This window comes from Thermobia domestica, chromosome 9 (genome assembly GCF_964235325.1).
Source record: "Thermobia domestica chromosome 9, izTheDome1.hap1.1, whole genome shotgun sequence".
Classification (NCBI taxonomy): Eukaryota; Metazoa; Arthropoda; class Insecta; order Zygentoma; family Lepismatidae; genus Thermobia; species Thermobia domestica.
The window spans coordinates 134744824-134768163 of NC_137462.1; the positions used below are offsets into that span (position 1 = coordinate 134744824).

At 35.1% G+C, this 23340-nt stretch overlaps 1 long non-coding RNA gene across 1 annotated transcript; it reads left to right on the forward strand.

Moving 5' to 3' along the window:
- The first annotated feature begins 19235 nt into the window (after positions 1-19235).
- LOC145694140 (uncharacterized) lies at positions 19236-22855 on the forward strand. The gene is made up of 2 exons (XR_014132939.1): positions 19236-19601; positions 22577-22855. It is a non-coding gene; the product is annotated as an uncharacterized LOC145694140 (long non-coding RNA).
- Positions 22856-23340: the final 485 nt, after the last annotated feature.

Consider the following 23340-nt stretch of genomic DNA (forward strand, 5'->3'; position numbering starts at 1 on the left):
AATACTTTTGACCGTGGGAATTGGAAATTGTTTTTGGGAGTTTTAAAGAAGGTTAGTTGAAATGGAAAGATCGAATGCTCATAAGAAACTTATATATAAACCAACAGGTAAGTGTTAGAATAGAAGAAATGACAAAGGAGAATGTAGCTGAAAGGAGAGTTCAACAGGGATGCTGTCTCTCGGCAACATAATTTATTACCTATCTAAAAGTGATACTGAAGATGATATTTCGGGAGGAGATAGCATGATTAGGTGTATATGATTTGCAGATGATACCAGTGGTGCCCCCCTTATGTCCATGACGCACCCCTCCAATTGTCTATCCGTAGGTGTTCTTCCATGAAAAAATATCTTTTCGATTAATTTTAACACCCCCTCAAACATATTTATATAGATTTTTTAACCCCCCAAATATTTCAACGACGCAGTTTGCGTCATAGCCCCCCTTTGTGGGCTCCCCTGGATGATACGACGCCTGTTGCGGAATCTGAAAAGAAAATGAATAAAATTATAGAAAACTAGACGAAGGCGAAGAGATTAGAGGAAGACAATGGAGCATGGAAAGTTCTAGCTGTGGCGAGTTGCCTGCCAATAATGGGTGAATTTCTATGATGATGATTACGTGTTAAAATACCGGTATGTATACATACCTATGTGTAGTCTTTCTCATTTAAGTATTAGACTTTAACATTACACGCATGACTTATTCTGACAGTACTTCCGTCAGCATCTGTTTCTCTTGGTTTCCGAGGAAAATGCGCTACATATGGAACTTAGAAAGGTAACTTTGAAACAGAAGAGATTACCAGATAGCGTGAAACAACGTACAGATACAGCGTATGTTAATGTTTAGTGATTTTAGATGGTTTCTGATAATATTTCTCACCAAATTTGAACATAAATCGCTTTATCAATAATTAATCTAAACAATTAATTAAAACATTTTCAATAGTTATATAAAACAACCAAAGTCCAACTAAAACAAAAGTTTTTAAAATGTTAAAGCAAGAATAATGAAGACGTTAACAAATTTCATAACACAAATTATTTATAGCAATTATGACGTGAAAACATATCAACTTTTAATAGGAATAATTATACTTAAATAATTATAAACATTGAAAATATGAATAAAAATTCTAGACATATTCCAGGCCTGTATAAATGGTGGTCAGAGACATTGATCTATTTTGCGAAATTTGTAATACCAATCGGATTATATACTATGAAATAGTAAGTCAATTTACAAATATATATATATATATATTTGTGAATTGACTTACTATATATGACTTACTAGTATATAGCCTATATGACTAATAATCATGTCACATACCAACGCCTCACTGCGGGTTTACAGAGCTTGGAAGTTGACAGCATTAAATAAGTTTTACCACTCGAATTAATGCAGGGGGCGCGGTGGCTCAGTGGTAGAGCGTTCGCCTCCGGTGTTTGGGGTCCCTGGTTCGATCGCAGCTCGCGCCGTGTGGACTTTGTGGTGGACAAACACCGTGCTCGTGGGTTTTCTCGGGGTTCTTCCGTTTCTTCCCCCTTTCTTCATTTCATTCATTTCTCATCATCACCGTCTCCTTTAGCCTAACCGACATAACCGCAAAACATAAAACTGAAAGATTTAATTTCATTTTTCATTTTTCGGTTTAATGCAAAGCGCCTGCTATATCCCTAAACCAACTATACGTAGCTCTTCTACTGGTTGCCTAACACAAGGATATCGACCTTACCAGCTCCCTTGCGACCACGTTAATCTAATGCACTCAAAAGATTCTTACAATGTTTAGGAGAAAATAAGTACTTTTTTTTATATACAAAAATAATCAATGAGAACTGGCAAATCTACTCACATTTGGAATGGATCACTGGAAAACGTGTGTTTCTAGAGCTTGCAGTTTCAGATATCTCATTGGCGAAAGGAATTAGCCACAAATATATAAACGTAATGTTTTAATACCAGTATCCGAAAAGAAATGTACTCTTTCCAATATATATATATATTCTCGGGCCCGCTGATGTGATATTAGAATATACAACCAAAAGCATGATAATATAACAAATGTTCTTTTTTTTTTTTTTTTTTTTTACCTATCTTACAAATATTCAATATGGGCACCGTTCGTGATACAGCAGATATCTAGTCGATAATTCATTTCTCCCTATGTTCGAATCAACATGTCTCTTGTAACGTCAGCGAAGGCTACATTACCAGGACCAGTGCGACCTAGCCAACCGACCTGTGAGAGATATTTATTCAGATATGCTCCCACGCCATTATGGAAGTGGGGTTTAGCTCTATCCTGTTGGAAAATCAAATCTCAGGAATCCTCTTCAAGTTGTGATGTCAAACACATCTGAAGCATATCAAGATATGCGTGTCCCGTTACAGTTCTTTTATTTCTGCAAAGAAGAATAGCCCATGAAGCTTCATTCTGCTTAACAACAAAGACATTCAAAGCCTTCGGCTCTCTGTACACTAAGGGCTAAAATCGTGCTTAATTTAGAGCTTTAATTGTTTACGTTTAGCTCTTTTTTATATATGTTTCTACAACCCTTGTCTTAATAATACAGCAAAGCACGTTTACATACAATATATCATTTCTATCCATGTTGAAATAATTAAATTGAAACAGCCCAGTTTCAGTTGTGATTAAATCGTCACAGTAGTTTCAAATCGGCAAATTGTCTGCACGCTAGTGACATCTACTGGCGATAGGCAGAGCAACTAGCGATGATCATTATCATGACTGTTAATCTATTAGGAATTATCATGACACACTGACATGCTCGTATTTCAAAATAAGGATATGAAATCTATACACTAACGTATGCTTTCTCTATCTAGCTTCCATATTGTTTGAAACGGAAAATGTAACTTTTAGAACCTTGTACCTTTTTTTTTTCAATACTGAAAGTGACAAAATTATTTGATTCATCCATTGTACCAGTAAGCGATAACATGCTTACGAGTGTCCAGGGAGGAGGGAAGAGAGTAATCAGATTAGCATTATATTGTATATTTATATTTTTTAAAATAAAACATAGCATAGTGTATGTAAAGAAAACGGTGATGATGAAGATGAATGAAGCGGTGGTAGGAAACGGGAGAACGCCGAGAAAACCCAGGCACCCGGTGTTTGTCCAATGAATATAAAGAATTACCTAATTTTGTTCATATCAGTAGTGTATTCTGAAGCAAGAACAGCATTACGAAAACCACTAGTAAGTATACATTAACATTACATTCAACCAACGAAAAATGGACAAGTTTTAGCAGTGCAGGATACAGAAGGTCGATCCGCGTATATGTGTCCAATTTTGAAATGGCACTAACCTTATGAAAATCCATGGGACCACCTCAATGTGATGGCCATGTGTTCTGGCAATAGTCCTGCACCGTAACTTCCACTGTAGAAGACTACGACGAAGTACAGGAAGTGGAATCTTCTCCCATTCCTCCTGGCAGGCTTTCCACAGGCCCCCGAGAGTAGTGACACAACGAGAAGAAAGTGCCCTTTTCAGTAGACCAAACCCGCAGAAATCCATGGGAATGGCATCTGGTGATTTCACTGGTATATCATGAAATGGAATAGCACGAATACCGGTGTCTGTCTCCATCTGCTTCAGAAAGTTCTGGGTAGAACGAGATGTATGTGACGAGGCCTTATCCATATGCACAGACACTTGCTTTATGGCATGCCCATACAAACGAGGCAGATCTTCTGTATAAATTGGGATCAGTATATGTTGCTGAAAGAATGCAGAGTTGATATTACAGTTTTTAGGGACCTGACGAATTGTAACTTGCCCTGATAAGAGTAACCGGCGACAACCATAAATCCTTTCGAGAAAGTAGCTTTGCAATGACGGATGAACTCAGGACGGCTTTTTGCATCTCGCGAAGTGTAAGTTATCGAGCGAATTTTGCCACAATCTAATAGATACACCCATGCTCCATATAGTGTGACCACAAACTTCCACTTTTCCCCAGATAGATGGCGTTTATAGAGGCGCCTGCTATTGGTCTTTCTCTCACGGCGATGGGCTGCACTTAGGTAATGTCCGTGACTTTTAAAGATCCACCGGTGGTTTAATTTCCCACTCAGGGCGCGGTTAACAGTTGACTGTGGTATGTGGAGTCGAGCTGCCATCACACGTTGCGGAGGGGGATTTTCTTGTAAGGCCATTCGCCGCAACTTCTGAGCTACTTGTGGTGTCACTGTGGTACACGCTCGCTTCCTCGACCCCTTAGTGGGTGAATGCTTACCTGGTATGTCTTCTTTTTTATACTGCTTGATTATGTTCTTGATAGTCGTCGAGCCCAATGCACAACCATTTTCTTTGCACTGCTTTTGAATTTTAGAAACCGAATATTTGGCGTGGAAAAGTCCAATTACGTAGCCCTTCCAAAAACGGTTCACCTTTGGAGCCATGATGCACACGATACACAGTTTCGCTTGGCAGACGATAGAATGGACCTCCAGGTATAGCACACGCGTTTAACCACTTGGTTCGGTAGCTTCTGTGATCAGGGGTACAGGTGTAAAATTGGACACATATATGCGGATCGACCTTCTGTATTCCTTTTCATAGGTCCAGCTTTCCAAGAGCAATATTCGTATTACCCTCTACGTACATGGCATTATAGCTTAGAAGTGTCTGTCTGTCCAGCAAACTTTTAGTTTGCTGATGTGTATCGAGCATATCAGTTGTTATTATCGATATTTCTGTCTATTAAAATCGAAGATCGATACTTTTCATTTAAGTAACTCCTCTAATTGTCTCGCGATAAATGACCAAAACAAAACGTCCCTTCTACCGAGATTTGATTCCCAAATCACGCGAACCAAATATAAACACATGTGTGCAAATCATCTAGCCATACAGGAGTACGTCTAATGATACGGAATTTTCTTACTTATCAGACCTGAACTTTGCATTTGATATACCAGGGCAGTCAAAAAAAGTTCCTGGAATGTTGCTACAGCTCTTTATTACCACAATATAAGCACACATTTACTTAATTGCTTTCAAAATAGGCATATTCGAAACACATACATTTGCTCCACTGCTTCTGCCATTGCTGCAAACACCGACGAAAGTACTTTTTTTTGGTATCTTCCGAAGTTCAGCCGTCGTGTTTGGCTTAGATGTCTTCTACGTTAGCGAAATAGGTACCTTTGAGACCAATTTTTCCTTAAAACATTGTTACCTTAAACTGTTTTAAGATTATCAAAGTCTCTGAAGCAATTTCTCCAATTTGCACATGTACTTGATGTTTGAGTGTTGTCCAAACTGCGGTATTGCACCAACTAACCACCACACACACTCCTCCGTTTAACTTCACTTCTCGAACACTGCCTGTTATGACCTGTTCACACTTGTCAGATTCATAATTACTTAGGTAGACAACTAAGGACTGTACTGCAGAAGATTAATTTTGATTAGATCATAAATGCCAAAAACACAACAATATTCCGGGGACTTTTTGACTACCCTGGTGCTTCCATTTGCATAATACTTTGAATTAAAGCAGATCTTGTTTCTGGCTTGCACTAACTTCTGACAGTAAGAAAAAATTAGTTTTGAATATTGACAACATAAGTAATCTACACTTATCCCTCATTTTAACGGACGAAAATGGGCCTACAGCAGTCCGTTGTTGCTTTATTGTCCGTAAGTTCCGACACTAAGTCTGCAGTGGCTATATTCACAATTATATTTCAAAAGAAAGAGAAAAGATACAATACTTTGCCTTTAATCAAAGAATATAATATTATCAGGTAGTATTTAATACCTGGTGCGGTATAGATATACATTATAATAAAGTAAACTCAACATATTTAGTTGAACATCCGTACTTTAAAATTTAATCAAGCAATGCAGACTTTGTTTGTTACCTCCCATATCCGTTAAAAGGAGGTCCGGAAGATAAGAGTATATTGAAAGAACACTCTTTTGATTCACCAAACTCAGAATTTGATTCAGGGTTGTCTAGAAAAAGCGAAATCATGACCAGGAAATTCACTGCAAATATGATACAAAGCGAGAGAGACCATTTTATGAAAATTTTTGCTTTTTTGATTATAACCTGAAAAGATGTTTTATTTTCCTTTCAACTATTCAACATACATAACACACTAAATTACCTCACGAATGTACGCGCAATAATAATATGTAGTTGATACTGGAGGCGAATCAGGGCCTCATAAATTTTCTCTTGTGTTTACAATTATGGTAATATTACTTTTTTCTTCCATTGCTTTTCCATATACTGCTTTCACTCATATGTTACATTTCAGCGCTCGAAGGAAGATATTTGGTAATGTGTGTAATACATGTATGTGTGTTTGCGTGAAAAGCCCGTCGTAAACAAAAGATAGTACAATGACGTCTGAAGAATTCTTATGAGGCGTAGGTCCACCAGAACTATGTTATTAAAATAAAATTTATGGTATTTTTCTTAAGAAAATTCCAGCAACGTACGTATGTAATATGCTACACACACACACATTGTTGTTCTTACCTTGACCCAAATACCTTGCACATTTAAACAAACTTTTAAAAGTATATATATATATATATATATATATATATATATATATATATATATATATATATATATATATATATATATATATATCGTATGAAACATTTCTTAATTTATGTAAATTCTTTTAATTTTATTCTATAGTCCATTGTAAATCATGATCATATAGTCCACTCTAAATCAAAAATCAGTTGGCAAACATCAAAGAAATTTTAGTTCAAGGGTACACTAATCCTCCACATGGCTGCACTTTTCCCCTATATATATTTGTGGAGTGAAAATATTCACGAGAACTAGTGGAATAAAAATGTGGAGGGAAACGAGAGAACCGCAAGAAAACCCACAGACAAGATGTTGTCCATCATAAACTCAAATGACCTGAGATCGAAACATGGACTTCAACCACCTAGTTGATAATAGTCCAATAAAATTCAGGATATTTTTATTGAAATTTTACCCAAATACGAATTGAATCGTTAGTCAGAGGATTAATAATGAAAATATATGAAGAAATAAATAATTTATTGACTTGCAGAGTCAGTCCTCGGCTTTCGTAGACAGATCATTCCAAAGCACTTGGCATAAGTCGACTTTTTATCTAAACTAAAATTTGTTCGAACGCGTATGCAAAACTACAAAAGGAAAAATCGTAAGAACATTATATTGTTACAACGCCAAAGGTAATAATAATAATAATAATAATAATAATAATAATAATAATAATAATAATAATAATAATAATAATAATAATAATTTATTATTATTATTATTATTATTATTATTATTATTATTATTATTATTATTATTATTATTATTATTATTATTATTATTATTATTATTATTATTATTATTATTATAAGAGTTCAACATTAAAAAATTACCAATTAATTCCTTCCTCACTTGGCTCTCAAAACGGAAATTTAGCAATTTAAAACTACTTCTTACTTCAGATGTAAGTACCGTTTATATATATTAATTATGTCGGATGTCGAATGTATCTAACTCGGGGACTGTCTTTAATGCCCCCTTTTCACCTTTTGAAGGGGAATTTTCGAAAACGCTGAAACACGTAGTCTTCTTTTAATGAAGAGTTCATATGCTGAGTCTACACTCTCTAACTCACCAGGGGTTCTTACTACTTTTGAGGGGAAATTTTGAACACCCGTTACCTCCCCTTGACACAAGAATTTCCAAAGATCCTTCCTTATTCCTCACTTTCGTGCCAAACGGAGTATTCTCTTTAAATTTCACATGGGAGATGACGTGTCACCCAATCTACTGCGAATTCACCGTTAACTAATTTGAACTGCAAGCAATAGGTTTCAATGGGAAGTTTCAAAGAAAGCGTACGCCTTATTTCATGAAAATCGAGGTCTAATATATATATATATATATATATATATATATATATATATATATATATATATATATATATATATATATGTATACAAAAGAAAAATCCTGACTAACTGACTGATTGGTTGATCAACGCCAAGGCCAAAAGGCTTAATCTACAAACTTGAAATTTGGAGGACATAGTATTTCTGATTTTGTGATGTAAAGTCCCATAAAAAAGAATTTTTGGAAATTCAACCGTAAAGGAAGAGAAGAGGGGAAATATCCATATCTTAGAATCTCTGAATATTAGAGACACCAAATTTGGTATACGGACTTCTTATTTAAGATAATTAGACACGTGTTTCAAATTATTATTATTATTTTTTTTTTTTTTTGTTTCCCCTATACAAGGGAAAATGAAAAGGCGTAAATTAAGAAAGGATTACGTGTGCAATTGTTAAAATAAGATGGCCGTATCTCGAATGTTAGAAGCATGAAAATTAGGATTTAGACCTTGAATTTAAAATAATTAAAGACGTGTTTCAGTACTTTTTAATGTTTTCTTCAGAAGGGAAGAAAAAGGCGGGAAGAAAAGGGTGGAGTTGCAATTATTAAAATAACGTGGCCCTATCTCGAAATCCCTTAAGAGTAGAGAGGTGTTAATTAAAGTTATGTTACAGCGTTCTCTAATGTTTCACTTAAAGCAAAGCAAAAAAAGTGGAAAGAAGAAAGGGTGGAGATTCTTATTGTTGTAATAAGATGACTGTATCTAGAAACCCCTTAAGATTAGATATATGTAAGGGATATGAGAGGTGCGTGGTCGCAGACCTAGCAAATCTGAGGATCTGGAGGCGAAGTCCCAAGCTAATTGAAGGTAATATGAAAGTAATGGTTAAACTTTTTATTTTTTTGATTTTTTAAAGATGAGATCACTTACCCCCTTGCAATGACCAACTTCAGTTGCAAACAATAGATTCCACTGGGAGAGACTAGAGTTTCCAAGTCTGAAAATTAAAATTACTGGCACTCACTTATAATCCTCAAAATACACGAAGAATAAGTGTATTTTAAACCTTGAAATATATAGTTTGAGCCTGACAAAAATACTAGTCAGTAACCTTAGAAATGACAAAGAAAGCACATAACATGTTTCATTAAAGCAGACAAACTTTAAAGAGGTTATCATGTAACAAACATATGAGTGTCGAATTGATTACTAATTTTAAATTCCAAAGAAAACGCACGCTATTTTTTTTTTTTAAAAATTGAATAACACTTATTACGTAGAAAGTATTTTTCTAGAAGGTGTAAATTCGACCTTTACTCTCGATAATTTTCACTTCAAGGAAGTGAAGGTGATTGGGAAGCCTCGAAGAAATTATTTGCCATATTTAAGCCAAAATCAGGCAAATTATAAGAGCATTGTAGAACAATATTTTTATTATATTATGTATTGAATACGGAAAAATATTTCAAGTTGGAACTTAATGCAATAAAATGAAATGAAATTTCTGGTTATTCCCACGGTTATTCCCATAAGCTAAAGGAGACACATGATTAACGACAGCGAATGAATATCAAATAATTGGTGGAATTTATAACTTGGGAGAACCCAGAGAAAACCTACTAGCAGAATATTGTCCACCACACATTCACATGCCTAGAATCAGATCAGGGATCCCTAACACCAGAGGTGGGAGCTCCACCACACAGCCAATGGTCCTTTAGGTTGGAATCTGATTCCTGCAAGTTTTTAACTCTATTCTTGGTTGGTTTGAAGCATAAGCAATGGGAATTATTAATAAGTATTTTTAAAAAAATGCGAATCGTGTTGCGACAAAATCATATGTTTTCTTTTATGGAAGTTTCCGCGGAAAGTCGTTTTATTACATTTTAGATACGTCCAATCTTCGTTCTTAATTTTATGTTCATTTTACTCCTTTTTCTTGTCGACTTACAATAGTCTGAAAGTTTTAAAGGAAGTACACTACAAGTTTGAACTATAAAATATAATATACAGGGTTCCTCCGGAAAGTAGTAGGACTGATTCCTTCCCGCTTGAACGTGGTGAAGGAGAACGATCTTGCTGTGCTGGTTGGGTGGTGGTGGGTCCTAGCTACCACTGTACAAGTCGCCAGTCATCTCCAAGCCTTCACGGACAGTTGATTGAGTTTAAAGTGAACCCCTTTCAAGGTGCCTTGTCATCTCCACAATGAATCGTTTCTTAGAGCAACGTTACGCGGTGAAGTTTTGCATCAAACTGTGAGTGAGACCCATGACATGATCAAGATTGCTTATGGGAGTGATCCCATGGGTTGATCAAGTGTCTTTGAGTGGCATAAATTGTTTCGGGAGCGAAGAGAGCAAGATGAAGATGAGCAATGGTCACGAGTTTTTTTTATTATTATTACAGAGAGTTTGTACCGCCTGATCAGACTGTGAATGCTGCATTCTACGTGGAAGTACTTGAAACACTCAGAAGAGTCGCCCGCGCCCGTCTAGCAATCGCTGAATCATGGAAGCTTCATCACGACAATGCGCCGAGTAACACCGTCTTTGTGTCAAGGACTTACTGACCAAACATGGCATCACACAACTTCCCCAGCCACCCTACAGCCCAGACGTCGCTCCTGTAGACTTCTAGTCTTCCCCTGACTGGAAAGGGTCATGAAAGGACGGCACCACGTATCGGTCTAGGTCATTCAAGAGGCCGTAACGAGGAAGCTGAAGAGAATTCCAGTTTCTGCGTTCCAGAGGACCTTCAGTGATTGGCAGAGTCTCTGGAAACGCTATGATGATGCAGAAGGGGCATATTTTGAAAACTATTAAGTCGATGTGTCATAATTGTAAATAATATTTCTTTTTTAAAAAAATCAGGTATACTACTTTTGGATAAACCCTGTATACAATGAAACCTTTCAATGTTGACCACAATGGTTTCATTGGCCAACATATAGAAATTAAATGGATTTTGAAGCGAAAACTGTTATACACTATTTAAATGAAAGGAAATGAAATCTTTCAGTTTAACGTCCAACGATCATGCCCTCTAGACTAAGGGAGACTATGAGTAAGGCAAGTGAATGATGAATGTGGGACAAAGAATTAGTCGAATGAGAATATGAGAGTGCCCAGAGAAAACCCACGAACACGAGGTTGTTCACCACAAACTTACTTGGCCGAGGATCAAACTAGGGACCCCACAGACCAGAGATAATTGCTCTACCACTGAGCTACCGTGCTCCTCTACACACTGTACGTATTATTTGGTAAGTACTTCAAATGCAGTAACTATTTATTATCTCCAAGCTGAAACGCCCGTTCATCGCAAAGAGAAAATAGACTTACGGAAATTATTTGAACTCCTCCCCTTCCCCTTCAATGAAAGTGTCATGACGAAAATCCGTAATGTCACCCTCTTTTCATGCCAATGGAAACTGAAGTTAAAAACTTAAATGGCATCGTGAGTATCACTGTTAATCTTAGCGACCCCAAAAACATTGGATTAGACACTAATATCGGTCTTTTTCGATTATTTTTACTTTACCTTTACCACCTCATCAACCACGCCGCTGAGAGATGGATTTGGATTTAAACAGCAAGGGAGTATCATTATTTTTCTCAGCATTTCGAAAACTATGGATTGGTTACTAATATCGGTCGTTTTCAATTGTTGTTTTACATGTTGGTATTTCTCCCACTCTTTACCCACATGCCAACGGTAGATGAATTTGTACTTAAACGGTATCGGGAGCGGATTGGACATTAAAATATGTCGTTTTCGATTACGTTAACATGTCACACCGTCACACCTTGGCTATCTCCCTTAGTCTTGCTCACCCCTCCTATTCTGAAAATGATCAACGTAATATCGTATGCTCCTTGAGAGGCCTAAGATTGATAATTATAATCATGCCAAGTAGACCTTTCATTTTAAATGATTCGATAGTCATTCCATTATGAGGTACGCAGATTTACATTCGCTTATATATAAGTAGATGTATTACTTTGTATTTTATAAATAATATAAAGATTGTTGGTACAATATAAAAGCACAGTATGTAATAAATATGAGTTTGTCATTCACTGTGTTTTAAACGTAATTAGCTAATTAGTTAAAAAGACTACGACACATTCTTTGTTGTTTTCTTCCTTCTACCTATAACGGTAGATCCTCATAAGATCCTCAGGTACAGAAAATACCTGCAACACCCATACTATCTCTTTAACCTTAATACAAAAACACCGTTACCCTGTTGTTCATCTAGAAACAGCTTTTAACGTGCGTTAAACAAACAAACAGTGGCACGAATAAAATAATAATAATCTTATTTTTTTCTTTTCTTTTAACACACTGCAGTATGAATCCGAGAATTATTTGTGGTCAGCTTCTTGCAAAAACCGAAGAAGGAAAGGATTCGAACACGTGCCGAAAACAAAGGATACGCATAGCTCGATAAATTCATGCGGATACCAAATATACCTTTGTAAATATGAACGAGAATCCATGTTAGCATCTTATATCTTTTTATATCTCAGCCGAGGACAAAAAACAATACCATCGCGTGTTGAATGTTTGGGAAACTTACTTTTTATTGACAAAATTCCTCATTTTTCGTTCTTGTTTCGACTTCCAAAATCAAAAAGGCAGTAAAAGATGGTAATAAATGAAGATCACGAGTGTAGAGACGGAACTAGCCCGGGACCGAGGGGACCCAACCCGCTCCTCCCAGTTTTTTTTTTCAGTGGCAAAAATAAGTGAAGTTACTATTCATATATTTTATGAAAGTTTATAGTAAGTTCATGATATACCTATCATTATCTGGGTTCTGGCTGACTCCCCAGTTATTACCTTCTAGATTCACCACTGCACGAGTGTCCAATATACATGAATTTAATAATAACGACATAGGTATAATGTTCTTCAGTGTGGCCTAGTTCCGAATTAGACAGTTGGTCAAGTTACGGAGGTAACCAATTTAGAGAAATGGCCACGTTGACAAGTTTTACTGTAATATTTTTACGAATATTATGAACAGATTGTTTCAATCCGCAGCAAAAAACCTGCAACATGAGCATGTAAGTTTATTGTGAAACGACAAAATCTTTTGCTCCAAAATAAGTGTGCATGGAAGGACGCCGAGGTTTCTCCTGGCGTGATTCGTGCCACTTAGACAATATGTTGGTTCCCTGCGCTGTTAGGTGTAGTTTCACAATAAACTTAATGTTCATGTTGTATATTTTTTGCGTGGACTGTACATAAACAAACATGTGCATCATGTCGAATAGTAGAAGCTCATTTAGGGGAGACCGGCCCAAAATAGCATACATCGACTTTATGTTTGAATTTTTCCTCAGAATACGTTTAAAACTTTGTCTCTCTCTCTCTCTCTCTCTTTTTTTTTTTTTTCAGTGGCTTCTTTGGAATGTTGTTTGACTATTGGTGTGAAGATAAGTAAGATTGTTTAATGTTCAAGTTCTTATTTTTAGATTTTTTTTAAAAAAGTTCATAAAGTCCATTTTCCCAGGTAGGCACGATAAAAAGACACACTACTTTGCTTCTATGAAACATACAAATATAAACAGAAGTATACGAAAGTGAATACCGATTATTAGAAAAACATACAGAATGGCTGAAGGAACATTTTCGAACTATTGCATTTAAACATATTATCAATGTAGGCCTAAACTTTATTTGCAAAACAACGTAAAAATTAAGTATATGTTAAAAGAAATTGAAGAATATTAAAGAATTGAAAAAACATGTTTCAGGATTATAGCGATAACATACAAGATGAAAACTGAAAAGGAAACACTAAGTATAGTTCAACTTTCACAGACTTCACAAAGAAACATCTTGACTCTTGGAGATAATCCAGCACATGCAGCGTGACTCCAGAGCAAACAAAGCTGACAACGCAACCAACCTTCTCCAGCTTTGAACATACTGTAAAGTTCGTTACAGTAGATACATGGTGCGTCGTAATCATCTTCAGTGGCTTCCAAATTCTTGGCTAAGGCACTAGACTCTTCTCGTCTTCGCCACTAAGATCAATGAAGATCCTACGTTTCATAGTTCTTTTCGATTTTCTTTGTGCTGCAAGTCTAATTTTAGACTCGCTCTTTCCATGAGATATGGACTGGGTGCACTGAAATTGCGCAAACTTTTACTCCCTTATCTGTTGACACTGATAAAGCCTTAATGATCAGGCAACAAAATTGGAAATTATGCAAAAAAAAAAAAAAAAAAAAAAACCGTAGTGCAACGTTGCCATCATTATCATAAGCATTTCGACTAATAAAAACAGTCACCAAAACGCAAGTAGTTTTAGGGGAAAAATACAATGTAATGGATAATAATAGCATTTTCAGTTATCGCTATTATATGTGAGCACGGGCGTTGTTAGAGAGGGGGACGGGGGAATATGTTCCAGTTAATAGTTTTCTGTATCATGTCTAAATATAAGATTGCCAGTAAAATTAAAATTGAAATAAAATAACAAAAATATAACAAGGCAATGAAGAATGAGAATCACAACGAGCCAATGTCCTAGAAAACTACATAGAAGATGATTACAAGTAGCTTCCAGAAGATTTTCATAGACACTAACTAACTTACTAACTCTATGGCCTATGGAACCCGGAGATTCAATGCCGCATTCACAAAAGCTGTACATTGATTTCTGTCCTTAGCCAGCTGAATCAGTTTCTACTTTGTATTCCTATTTCTGCGAGATCCATTTTAATATTGTCCTCCCATCTACGCCTAGGTCTTCATAGTGGTCGTTTTCCGATTGGATTTCCAATATAAAAACTTTGAAAGCGTTCCTACTTACTTTCATTCTGGTTGCACGACCTGCCCATCTGAGCTTCCTAGACTTGATGACCCTAACAATGTTTGGTAATGCGTATTCATAGACACTGCAATACTAAATTTTACTTCCCTGCTCCTGATGTTCACACGGTGATTTCTGTTTTGCTAGAGATCCAAACGAAAACTGCCATGAAACTGTCGTCGATAGTGAAAGGAATTTCAAAGGTCCAAAGACAAGCAGAAGTCAAAAGAAGCGAGTTCGTCATGAGGAAATTTGCGCTGAGTTTAGGAATTTACAGACAAACCATGAGAACGCACTATGTTATTTTTAAAAGCTGTAGGATTTAAATTCCAAGGATTCAAGCTGTGAACGTGAAATGTTCTCTAAATATATATTTTGCTTTGTAAATATTAGAATTCAATACAAGTACCTTTCACAAAGGAATGGCGTTTATACGTTTTATTTCAGTGCAAAATTTCACACAATTTCCTGAATCCTGCGTTATTGGCAACGTCGCGGTGGATATTTGCGCAATTTCAGCACTTTCTGCTCCTCGTTAATATGTCATAGATTACAGAGATGATCAATGATCTAATTCTTAGAAAAATTTGCGCGATGTCGCTGCACCGTATGGACTACATGGGAAGAGTTGACTTTCTTTACACGTAGACAGTTTGTTTTCTGTGTTCACGTTTTCTTTGAAGCTCGTGGTACCGGTACTAGAAAAGTGTGCTCAATGAAGGTTTCAGGGGGAACTGCTACAGGAAGCTCTGAAAATTTTCCTACTCTGATATAGATAGGCCTAGTTGCATTTTTACCTTGCTGGTTTTTTGACTTGTTTACACTGTGCATTCTTATCCACATTCAGTTCACTTTAGTCCACTGGCTCAGGGTAATCTGTAGTAGCAGGTGGTAGATATAAATGGTCTGGAAAAATATCTTGGTTGAAAGGACATATACTAGTTGCATTGAATCCATTAAGGGCATTAAGCGTTTTTGCAGATTTCAAATAAGCATGCGAAAACAATTTGGCAACTTTACTAAGACTGACGCTTCTTCCCGGATCTTTTTTCAACCACTTTTCCACCTCTTGATTGTAATATTATATGTGGCAAATGTATTTGAAGGAAACTGCTTTAAACGCTTCAGAACTTTAGCAGATTAAACCAGGGTAAACCATAGTACAGTATTTACTGCGCCATCTTGCTCTGATCAGGGAAATCAAAAACAGCTAGCTGTACATTATGTGAAAACTTAACCTTGAAGTTTCCACGCTTAACCTATCTTTAATTGAATGTACTTTACAATTGATATGTTTAAGTGCCTGTACTTACTCGTGTTGTAAAATAATTCAACATCAAAAACAGAAGAAAATAGAAGTTTTACCTACCAAAATAACATTTTTGCTGATAACACTTACTGCGTTTTGCCTACACACACGCCATTTTTATTCACTAGTGTTTCTAGATCAAACTCTCATTTAAACCATTTACTGCCTGCCTTTAATCAAATACTTTTCGGAAACAGACACTATGCCATTTTACCCAGGTATGTCATTTTGGACCGATCTCCCCTACATACCAGTCTGAAATCAATATCTTTGATACTTATTTTTCTCTTTTCATTTTCACCCCATCTCCACTATCTTAAAAGTATGTCTTAATTCTTTAGTATCATTATCTAATATATTATTCAATAAAATAAATTTTCAGCAATTTGTTTTAATTTCAAAAGAGAAGCCCTAGAAACAAAGGAAAAACGAAATAACTAGTAATTAGCATTATTTTGTTGTTCTAAATATCCTCAAATTCTCTGGTTTGTTTGTAATACATATAGCATACATTCACATATTTGAGGTTTGAGGTTGACCATAATGTAATAAATATTCCAGTACTTTTCTAAGAACAAAAAGAAATATTTTTTTTGAAACATATAAAAAGAAAAGAAAGCAAACAATTATTCTTGGAAGAATTTTTAAGTGACACATTCTCCTAATATGTATTATGGATCTATTCCTTTCTCTCTCTCTCTCTCTCTCTCGCTCTCGTTATCTTCGTTTTTCTTTTATTTTATTTACTTCTTTTTTTGTTGTTGAGTAATATTCAAACGACACCTCATTTTGTTTCACAGGAAACCATCATTCTATATTACGAATGTTTTCACTTTTATTGTGAGTTTCCAAGAATATATGAATTCCCGACACGAGAGAGGAAGAGAGAGGGCTAATAAATGATGTAAAGTTGATTAGCAAAAGTCAAATAATAAGCATTTCTTATTTAAGGATATTTTTATTAATAAATCTCTCTCTCTCTAAAAGAAGAAGTCTCTCAAAGATTAACTTCTGTATCATCCTTATCTTGGTAGTATTTTCTGTTATTAAAGTTGGTGGTGATGGTAAGTTGAGTTTAACGTCCCCTTCAGCAGCGAGGCTATATGAGACGTGGACCTACTGATTAACACCTAATCAGAACCATGTGAGCTCCAGCCGGGAATCGAACTCCGGTCTCCTACGCCAAAGGCGCATATACTAACTGCTTAGCCACGAAGGAGCTCTTGTTGAGGTTGGTGTTTGAGGTATAAAGCAACCAACGAGTTTACCGATTGTGAAAAGTAATTCGTCTTTTTTTGATTTTAGCAAATTTATGTTATAAATAGCGGATATTTTGTTATTTATAATAACCAAGATTAGGAATATTAGAGACATTTTTCATACGAAAAAGAAAGTGAAAAGGCACAAAAAGGTGTTACTTTCATCAACTTTTTAACAATTGACCTTTCTTTTGACTGGAAACAACTTAATACTGTATATCATATATCCCTATCAAGTACATAATTTACAACCCATTTTCACTACGCTCCGCTAGCTTGAATCCACACAAATGCTTAAACAAGGTTTCAAGTGAAGACATCTGGTTAATCTCTTGTCCTCGGATAAGTTTTGATCAGTCAAGCGTAGTATCATAAAACTATTATGTATTCTAAGCTTCATATTTACTCGGAATGGCAGCTTAAACAAGATTTGGATTCTTCTGAAGACTAACCTCAACAAGAAAACAATTAAGAATGATCAAGAGCATTGCCAGTACAAATTTTAAAAGAATTAGCTCTTCTTATTAACATCTACAGACTTTATACAAATTGTTCTATGTACTTTGTTATTATACTCATTAAACAATTCTAGTAAAACAGCTATCCATTTATAACTTCCATTTATATATATATTTTTCATATGTTTTGTTTAAGAGTTCTGTTTAAACGTCCTACGATATGTTGTTTTACGAAGACACATGCTCAAAATGGAGGGCTCAAAACTGAAAAATTCGCAAAATATCATCTCTCTATGACTTACGGTTCCCCAGGTATGGCTCCTTAAATCTTCCGAAATCCGAACTTTTTTGGCTAATATCTGGGGAACACTAGCCAGTTGGTCAGTTGCTACCGGTTACTATTTGGTATTGATCAACACTAATATGACCTCTCTATGACTTACGGTTCCCGAGATGTGGCTCCATAAATCTCCCGAAATCGGAACTTTTTGGGACAATATCTCGGGAACGATAAGAGTGACGCAAAAAATGCCATCGCTTCTTTGAGATAGTTTTTAATGCTCTATCAAATGGAGGGCTCAAAATTGAAAAATCTGCAAATAATAGACACACACATACACATATACAAAGAAACAGAGAATTCAGTAACATACTTTTTAAGAAGTTGAATATCTACAGTCTTTTACATCTCTTACTAAACAAATGCAAATTCACTTCTATGTCCAATTTGAACAAAATCGAGCAAGTTTTATACATCTAGTTCGATGTACCTATACTCTCGAGAAGAGAGAGAGAGAACAAGAGGACAAAAAGGATTGTAATTTAGGATCCCTTTCAGCACGAAGCATATTTGAGACATGAACTTAATATGGTATCGAATCCGCATGATCTCCCACCGAGAACTGAATCGGGTCTCCCACGTCTAAAGGCGAAAAGGAATAAATGTGTAATGTGATGGAACCGAATTTCAAGTAGGGTCACGTTGAATCAACGCACCATTAGCAGTTAAGCAAGGAAACTATAAAACACTAAACCAGTATCCTTTATTTTGTACCAGAAAAAGAGAGAGAGGGAGAAAGAAAAAGAAAAAGCAATTGGGTAATTGATTTCACGGCAGTACAAATGTCTCCTCGTAATGCAACACTATTACTATCCTATTTCCTATTTCTCTTTTATGAGTTAAAAAAATCGTTATTGCAGAAGTATTCCAAACAGAAGATTAGTTAACATGATGGGTGTTTGCTTTCGCTATTCTTGGAAATCTTAATAGAAAACAAGTTGCCAAAACACTGTCCTAAGGAAATGGATTTCTTTCCTAATTACTCCGCGCACTTTTAAAAATAATTAGTATCAATTAAGACGCGAAAATAACCAACATATAACTAGAAAGCTTATGAATGGCACGTGTACAAAAAAGGAAAAACATACGTTGTGTCATAATAGTATGGCCCAAAGGAGAAGAAATTCTTTGCGGATCAGATATACTTAGCTGCCATCTTTTAAACCAATACCAACTATTATTACATAAGACTTATCTATCAACAGCAATGTATTAAGAACAGAAATAATCCTATCATTTCTTCTCATCCAAACAGCTTGTTATATTCAATCAGGGTAATTTGCGGTTTTAGCACTAAAATTAGATGATGTAGTCTGGAAAAGCTGTGTATCATTATTGGGAAAGCCAAAATACTTTACACTTCTGCGGAGCTAACCTAAAAGTGCAAGTGATCTTGTATATATATATATGAAGTCATACTTCACTAACGCACACCAAATTGTAAGAAATCTTCTTACTGGACAAAACAGTCTTTACTTCCAGCAACAATGAAGTTTGTGGTGAGTGTGTTAGGATTTGTTTTAATTCTTGAAGTATAGTTTATAAAAAGTGAAAGTAACTTGGAATCCATATGCATAGTTCCAAGTCAAATAAATCAAATTATTTAAAAGAATTGTGTACATCAAAAATCATAATTTCAACAGTTTGCATTCTGGTGTTCGTGTGTTCCTGGAGTCATAAATGATCTGTGGCATTTCCACTACATTTATAGTAAAGAAAATTATGGTTTACATTTCTTTAAACATCGGTTAGAAAAGGATCGATATTTCCGAAACAAATTTTGATGGTTTTAATTGCCCAACTCTCTTAGACTATTGGATAAACATTACAAAAACACATTTATTTTGATATGTTAATTTATTGGTCAATAATATATTAGCAAAGCTTTTTTTTTTTTTTTTTTTTTTAAATAGTATTCTCCTAATTTTGATACTTTCAAATACACAAAGTACAAAAATGTTGATTTCTTGGAGGTTCCAAGTAAACCTGCAGTTTAAGTTGGAATTCAATACAATCGGAATCTCCTTTCATCCCTAGTAGAAAATCCAAATTTTTTCATCTAGTTCCTTTACTTTTTAATATGATAACATTTCTTAAAATTTACATTATTTTTTGTCTGTACATATGATACTGGACTATTGAATAAGTGTCTATGTATCGCGAAAAACTAATGTGTTCTATGAGGATCGTATTGACTTTGATAAAAAAAAAAGTCGAAGTTTTTACTATACTTTAGTAGAAAGAATGGGAGCAAGATGTTTCGAATCTTAAATTTTAGTTATCCAATTGGGTCCTCAGGGTTTTCCCCTGGACTCTACAATTGGTTTAAAGATGGCTTCCATGGTATTTCTTTAAAACTTATAGCATAATTTGAAACAGTAGAGTCTTAAAATTGTCATAAATGGCAACTTTTCTTATTCTATTGTTGCAGTAATACGCGAGACGAATACTAGAATACGAAAAAAATCTTATTTTGAGATGTGATAGCAAACAAACTGGGATTAAGTTCTAATATCCATAAATTATGTCAGATTAGGAATGATTGAAGCAAAAGACTAAGGTAACAAAAAGTGGTGTGATTAGAATTTTATTTTTGGAATTCCGACCTATATCTGACCTCATTTTTACTGCTTTTAAGAAATTTGTATGGATAAAGTTATCATTTACTATTAAAATGACGTGATTTTTTTAAATATGTAAATGGTGTCATTCATAATGTTGTTTCAACTCTGAATACTAATCGTATCAATACAGACTGCATTGGTTAAGAAGGAACTGTATCATGAGGGCCGTGCTAGAGCGTATAGTGGCAGGAAAGAAAGGAAGGGGGCGAAGGAGACTACAATTGAATCATTAAGTTCGAAAACCAGTCATCTACATTGAAACTAATTTGAGAAGAGAGACAAGCAAAACTAAATTAGTCAATATGTATCTGACATATAGTACTGATTTCATTTTTGGATCGTAGAAACTACCATATTCTACGGTTCAAAAATGAAAACAACCCTATATGCCAGAAGCATATTGCCTGATTTAGTTTCGTTTGTCTCTTCTCTCAAATTAGTTTCGATGGAGATGACTGGTTTTCGAACTCAACGATTCAATTAATGGATAATATCAAAGCAGAAAAAATGCACATGAAGACGAAGAGGTTAGCGGAAGACCGTGGAGCATGGAAGCCTCTCAGTTGCATCAAGTGACCTGCCAATAATGGCAGAATACCTATGAAGATGATAATGACAATACAGACTCCATAAAGCAGAAAAAAATTAATATCTTTAATATATTGACTGACGTTGTTCAAACAAATATCAATTCATTTTTAAAAGGACGTTCATTCTCATGAGAGTTGGATGGACCATAGAACGTGGGGCCTTATGTGGGAGTTTGATATAAAATGGGTACGTGGTGGATCCCGAATTATTTCCTAAATCTTTGATAATGCAATATTTGCTATTAACTTTTATATATTCCTGGAACAATATTAGAATAAACCAGAGTAGTAAATATTTATATGTTCTACTGTTTCTACTGACTGCTTACTCTAGCTATCACATCAATGGTAACACGAATAGGTAACTGTTTTCCTATTCCGAGCTCTGACTCAGCTGGAGTCGTAATTATCTTGTTTTCTTATTTTTTTTTCAATTGCTTAAAAAATAAGTCTGGGATTTTCATATCAAAATTTGTGATAATTTTGGCTATGTTGCCATTATTTTTAAAAGTGTAAATAGATGGCTGTTGAAGTAAAGTACTAAATGAAGTTTTTAAAAAGAAATATCTTTATACAAATCTACAATATCACAAAAGTCTGTGCAGTTGCATAGCTTTTTGCTTCATGAAAATCTAACTTCTACTATTTTCTTTAAAAAGTTTGGTTTGGTAATGGACATTAAACACAACATAATTACCTTACAGAATTTATCTCTGAAAGTATACATTAAAGAACTTTATAAAATGTAATCACACTTTAATTTTATGATTCATTTATGTTTTCACACTATAATTTATTTATTACTTTGGGGAATCCTGAGGCAAATATCCATAAATCCAAACGAAAGAGCAAGACTCGAGGGATGAACATTACTGCTGTTAAAAATCAATATTTCATAATCGAATATACTTTTAATATTTTCCCCATTATTTGAATATTCCGTTTCAGAATTATCATTTGAATAAAATTGAATATATTATTTATTCGAATAAAATTTTTAATCGAATAAAATTATTATTCGAATATTAAGGTGACCAGCATTTGAAGTAATCGAATTTTAATAGTTCTAATGGAAATAGTTAGAACAGTCCTGAAGATCCTAACATAGTTATGCTTGCTTTCTGACGTGTGAACATCGGGATCAGTTCCTAGTTTGAGTTTCAGATGTAACTTCCAAACGCCACTATTTTCTAATTGATACAGTATGTTGTAAGTAATTTCGATGATATGTTTTCCTTCATACTTTTTTTTTTAATATAGGTTCTGCTTGTCCTATTTTGTGTGGCTATTGCTTACGCTCAGCAGCAGGAGCAGCAAGTGGAAGACAATGCTTCTAGCAACACTGCGACTGCCAACAGCAAAAATAAACGAAGCCTTCTACCTTTCTTTGGCTACGGATTCGCTGCAGCACCTGTAACCGCTATTGCTACACCAATTGCAGCAATTCCTGCACCTTTAACATTACCTGTTCTTCCATCTTTTGGATATGGCCTCCACTACGGATATGGTTATGGTCTCTTCAGATAAAAAGTTTTTCAGGTATGATTCTTAATTTACAATTCTTGATTTATATTTTATGATTTATATTGAACACTTTGAAATTTTCATGAGGATAAAAACGAAGTTTAAGTGCAGACTATGTTTATGTGCTTCATACAAATTTTACTCAATTTTAAATGTATTCTGTGCTTACGTTCTTAGAAGCTATAACAGTTTAAGACGTCAAATTAGACTATATAAGTAGTGTAGCTGTTAACCAGTGGTATACAATGTGTGATCAAAAAATACGATGAATGTAGTTGCACAGTGCCATCTATCGATGTTGTATCCATTTCAACTAGTAAGCACGGTAGCCTAAACCTTTGGTACAGTCAGTGTCGAGTTTGAACGAGTTGTGACATGTTAGTTGGCTTCCAGAGGCAGAAGAGTGAGGACGTGTTAAGAGTGTCCGTCGCGAACCAACATTAAGTTTTGTTCTAAGCTGGAAAAAAAAAGTGCCAAAGAATCCCATGAAATGTAAAAAT